The 5653-nt window shown below is 35.5% G+C and overlaps 1 pseudogene; it reads left to right on the forward strand.

The window, feature by feature from the left end:
- Window positions 1-772: 772 nt before the first annotated feature.
- Window positions 773-1500, forward strand: LOC118722074 (annotated as a pseudogene).
- Window positions 1501-5653: the final 4153 nt, after the last annotated feature.

The raw sequence follows: 5653 nt of genomic DNA on the forward strand, positions 1-5653 counted from the left end.
GGTCAAAAGTCACTGAGTTAATAGCCTTATCTATAACCCATGTTGCTGTGCCTTTATTCCTGATTGGACTATGTAATTTTCAGTCTAAGTTTCCTTTCCATATTGTGGTTTTTGGAACATCGTCAAAGGTCTCTTGGTATATCCTTGAAAGCTCTTTACTAGCCTTTGCTACTGCCCTTTATTTTGCCCTCCTGTCTTCTGCTCGGGGCTGATCCAGTTGATACCTCTGTATTCTCAGGGCCAGGCAATATTTGGTGGGGAGTCATGACATTGCTTTTGATTTGGAACCAATTTTAATAGCCTCAGATGGCATTTTTTTTTTTAGTATTCATTTTATTTGTAATAGAAATCCTTAGAATCAAAAAAGTTGACAAAAGTGGTACCATTCGTTCTAATGTTACTACTGGATTCTGTTACTACCTTGTCCCAGTCATAGAACATTCATATTCTAGGGAGACCTTCCTTCATACAGAGAGCAATATGGCTCAGGTGAATTTAAACTGCTACAAGAAATGGATCACCTTGAGCTGGAGTTATTTTTTAAAATAGAGCACTAGCTAATGAAAGTTGGTTAGTCTGTTATGAGCAAATTATAGTCAGCAGAGAAGAACAAGTTAAATATATATATATATATATATATATATATATATTTGTGTATATATATATATTTGTGTATATATATATTTGTGTATATATATATTTGTATATATATATATATATATGTATATGTATATATATATATATATATTGCAGTGAGGTTGCGGTGGGGAAGATGGTGGACAGGAAGGTGGGAGAGGAGAAGCCAGAGAATCCATAGCGAGCTGAAGTAGCCAGAGGACCTAAAGAAGAAGAAGCATAAAAACCTGAGAAAATGAAGACTGTTTCTTCCAGTAATTGAGGGAAAATTCCAGTTGCAGCACTGCAAAACTATTAGCTGAAGAAGCTGCAGAACTGCCAACAAAGCTTACAAATATTTCCAAGTTTGGGTTTTCCATAGGTACTCAGTTGACAAAGAAAGCCTCAGCCATATCCATCAAACATGGATCACTTAAAACTAAAGAAACTCTTCCAACTCTTGCTCCAAAAACCCTTTCAGCAGTAGCAGGTTTTAATGAAGATGAAGATAGTGAACTGGATGAAATGCCTCTAGAATCAAAGATGAGGATGAAGAATATTGGAAGGACTAAACCAACATCAGCAGGACCAAAATCCTTGAATAAAGGAAAAATGGATTTCTTAATAAGCAGAAGCTATGGGAGCAAAATATAAAGTCTTATCTTGGAAATGTCCATGACCAAAACAATTAAATTATATGTTTTGAAATTGGGGTGTGGGCAGGTGTAAAGTTAAAAGGAACAGTTTCTTATTTAAAGAATGGTATAAGACAATTTTTGGAGCCACACCCCCTCCCCTTTTTAAAGATTGAGTGGTACACTAATAAATGAGAGTTTGAAGTTAGATATAATTTATATTTTATATACAAATTTCAAGACATTTGCTAATTTTGTAGTTTCATGTAGTTATCAGAGATTACATAAATTTAAAAAAATCTGAAATGGTACCTTTCTAAGAACTGAATATTTTTTAAACACAACTATTAGCATATTAAGAGGGAAGCAAAAAGTTATTGTTTAAACTGCAAGCAATTACTCTAACTTAACTCTCTTATTAACCTAGACTTTCTGATTCCCAGGAACAGCCTTATAAACAGTGAGTATTCTATTGGGAGGAAACTGTTACTGGAGTATTGACTGAATGTGAATTAGATAAAATTAAAATATTGCTTTTTTTTCTAATGGGCATTTGTTTTGTTTCAAATCAAACTAGGTATTTCATTACTATCAGTGCATACAGTGGCACTTAGCTCTTTAAAAGGAAACTTAAAAATTATATATATATATATATATATATATATATATATATATATATATATATATATAATTTATTTTTTTAAATTTTTTCATTGATTAAGGTATTACATAATTGTCCTCATCATCCCATTCCCATCCCAAACCCCTCCCCATGCATGCCCTCATTCCCCTGTTGTCCGTAACCACTGGTTAGCCTCATATGCATGCAAACAAATCCTTTGGTTGATCTCTCTCTCTTATCCCCACCCTCCCCTACCTTCCCTCTGAAGTCAGACAGTCTGATCTATGCTTCCTTATCTCTGGGTCTGTTCTTGTTCATCAGTCTATGTTCATTATTTCCCCTAGATGAGTGAGATTATGTGCTATATTTTTATTGATTTCAGAGAAAAAGGCAGAGGAGAGAGAAATAGAAAAATGATTAGAGAGAATCATTAATTGGCTACCTCCCGCATGCTCCCTACTGGGGATCAAACCCACAACCCAGGCATGTGCCCTTCACTGGAATCGAACCTGGGCCTTTCAGTCTACAGGAATTCTTATTTAATACAATAAAATGGTTTATTTGAAGTGTATGCATATTAACTAATGACCTCAAAAGCACATTTTAAATATTAAAAATAGATGGAAATAAAATGTATCTTTAAACATTTTATGGAATCTTTGACCACATATACCTCATTAGAGTATGTATTGTAGGGTTTTTTTTATTTTTTCATTGTATATGAATTATTATTTTTGACATAGTAATATATTTTATTTTATTTTTTAAATTTTTATTGATTATGATATCACATAATTGTCCTCATCCCCCCTTTCCCATCCCAAACCCCTCCCCACATATGCCCCCACTCCCTTGTTGTCCATGGCCACTGGCTAGGCCCATATGCATGCACACAAGTCCTTTGCAAGGAAGTATGATTACATAAGGGTCACCACTCAGCTGCCCTTCTGTTTGACACAAAATCAAACCACTGCTCCTTTGTGTGTAAAATTAAACAGAGGTTTCTGGCTTATATGAATTATTTTTTAATGTGACGATTAAACACATCATTAAAGGCATACCCATAGATCAAGGGAAAATGCAAATTAATTATTTCCTTGAAAACTTCTACAATCTTAAATTTTCAGGCAGGTTCAGACTGTCTTAATGGTGGTAACTAATCACTCAGCTCTGTTAAAAGAAATAAATCAGAGAAGCAGCCTGTATATATTCTTAACACTTTGTTAACTTTATTTATTAGAGTAAGTCCCAAGTAAAATAATGGAAATGTGTGTAGAACTATTACTTCTTACTTACTTGATTTAATGATATCAAGAAACTTGAATTTAACTTGCTTTAATGTAGGTACACTTTTCATTTTTGTCACCTTTACTGTTAAAATAGCATCCTTCTCATGCATATTCTTTTCTTGACTCAAATAAAACATTAGGCTATATTCAAGATGGGAGAGAGAAACAACTGAGATGAATGTCTTTACTAAAATACCAATAAATTTGTCAAACAAAAAAAATACATATTTTCATTGATTTTAGAGAGTAAGGGAGAGGGAGAGGGAGATAGAAACATCAATGATGAGAGAGAATCATTGGTTGGCTGCCTCCTGCACACACTACATTGAGGACGAGCTCACAACCCAGGCATGTGCCCTGACCAGGAATTGAACTGTGACCTCCTGGTTCATAGGTCAATGCTCAACCACTGAGCCATGCCAGCCAGGCAATTTTTTTTTTTACAAGAGAGATCATTTACCATAGCAAAGAGAGTTTCCTTATTGGCAGAAGGTTGCACAAAACCTGGACTAGAAATCAGATTTTTGTGGATGACCTGCTGCTCTCCCAAACACTCATATATGATTAAATCTCTGCTTACTTGGCTTAAATAGTGACAAGCAGCATGGACCCATTGATTGTCCAGTTACATATATTGTAATAGCGGCCATGAAGGGGATATAAGTAAGAGATTCCTCTAGAGTGAGTACCAGGGAATCCTGTTTGCTGCCTGGACTGGGGGTTTCTGGAGCTGAGGCCTGGATTTTTATTTGAAGCGAATTTTCCTGTTTTGAGTAACAGCAGCAGCCTCGTCAATCCCCATAATCTTACCTAAGACCTAATTGAATCAAGCATTTTTGTAGGAGGAATCAAGTGTACTTGTATGGCACAAGAAGCACTTGCTACCTTTTATCTGGGCTTCCTTGTAAGAAACCATGTACTGTGTATGGCAGTACTGTGTATGGTATGGGAGGCATTTTACTGCCTCTTATCTGGATGAGCCTGATCAGCTCTGGGTGTCAAGGGACCTCCAGTGGTCCTTGCCTGGTCTCTGAGCCCTTAGTCTGATCCACTCTGGGATGAGACACATTGCACTGTTTTGGTCAGTTTTAAATCCCCAGAAGAAAAAAAAGAGGAATCACCAAGAAAGGAAAAAAGTGAAATGGAAGTATGCAACATGACAGAAAAAGAATCCAGCATAATGGTCATTTGGTACATAAACTGGATGAGAAAATAAACAACCTATGCAAAAATCAGGAAGAACTCAAAGTGATAAAGCTACAATAAAAATAAAAAAAATGCCATGGAAGATTTCAACAGTAATTTAGAAGAAGCAGAGAACTGAATTAATGGCTTACAAGATAAAATAGATAAACAAGCCCAATCTGAAAAGCAACTGGAGAAAAACTTAAAAAGCAGGATGAGAGTCTAATGGAGCTTTGGGACAACACAAAACGAAGTATCCTACATGTAATAGGGATGACAGAAGGAAAAGAAGAGCAGCAAGGATTTGAGAATCTATTTGAAGAAATGACAGAAAACTTCCCTATCAAGGGAAAGAAAAATGATACTCAAGTAGAGAGAGTCCCAAGCAAGATGAATCCCTAAAGACCCACACCAAGACATGTCTTAATTACAATGGCAAATGTTAATGACAAAGAGAGAATCTTAAAGGCTAAAAGACACAGAGAGTTACCTGCAAAGGATTTCCCCATCAGATTATCAAATGATTTCTCAACAGAAACACATTAAGCTAGAAGGGAATGGAATGAATTATACAAAGTGATGCAAAAACTATCTGAATCCAAGGACACTTTATACAGCAAGACTATCAATCAAAATTAAAGTGGAAATCAGGAGCTTCACAGACAAAAAAAAAGGCAAAGGGATTTTATCACTACCAAGCCAGCAATGTAAGAAATGCTAAAGGGAATGCTGTAAAAAGAAGAAATAAAAAGGGAAGAAGGAACACAGGCATAAAGTACAGAAAATGGCTATAAACAAGTACCTATCAATAATAACATTAAATGTAAATGGATTAAATGTTCCAATCCAAAAGACATCGAGTGACTGAATGGATAAGAAAACATGACCCGTATACAGTATATACTGTATACATGAGACCCACCTCAAAAAAAGGGACTCACACAGACTGAAAGTGAAGGGATGGAATAATATCTATCAGGCAAATGGAAAAAAAAAAAGCTGGGGTAGCAATGTTTATATCTGATAAAATAGACCTCAAAAAGAAGACCATAACAAGAGACAAGGAAGGCCACTTCATAATTCTAAAGGGATCAATACAAGAGGACATAACTCTGGTAAATAATATGCATCCAATTCAGGAGCACCCAAAAACATAAAAAAACACCTTCTGGAAAATATAAGGGGATATATTGACAGCAATACAATCATAGGAGGAGACTTTAATACCCCATTAACATCACTGGATAAATCCTCTAGACTAGGGGTGTCGAACTCAATCAGAGAAGGGGCCAAAATCTAAAATCCAG

The sequence above is a fragment of the Pipistrellus kuhlii genome, unplaced genomic scaffold (genome assembly GCF_014108245.1).
Source record: "Pipistrellus kuhlii isolate mPipKuh1 unplaced genomic scaffold, mPipKuh1.p scaffold_m20_p_19, whole genome shotgun sequence".
NCBI classification, from domain to species: domain Eukaryota; kingdom Metazoa; phylum Chordata; class Mammalia; order Chiroptera; family Vespertilionidae; genus Pipistrellus; species Pipistrellus kuhlii.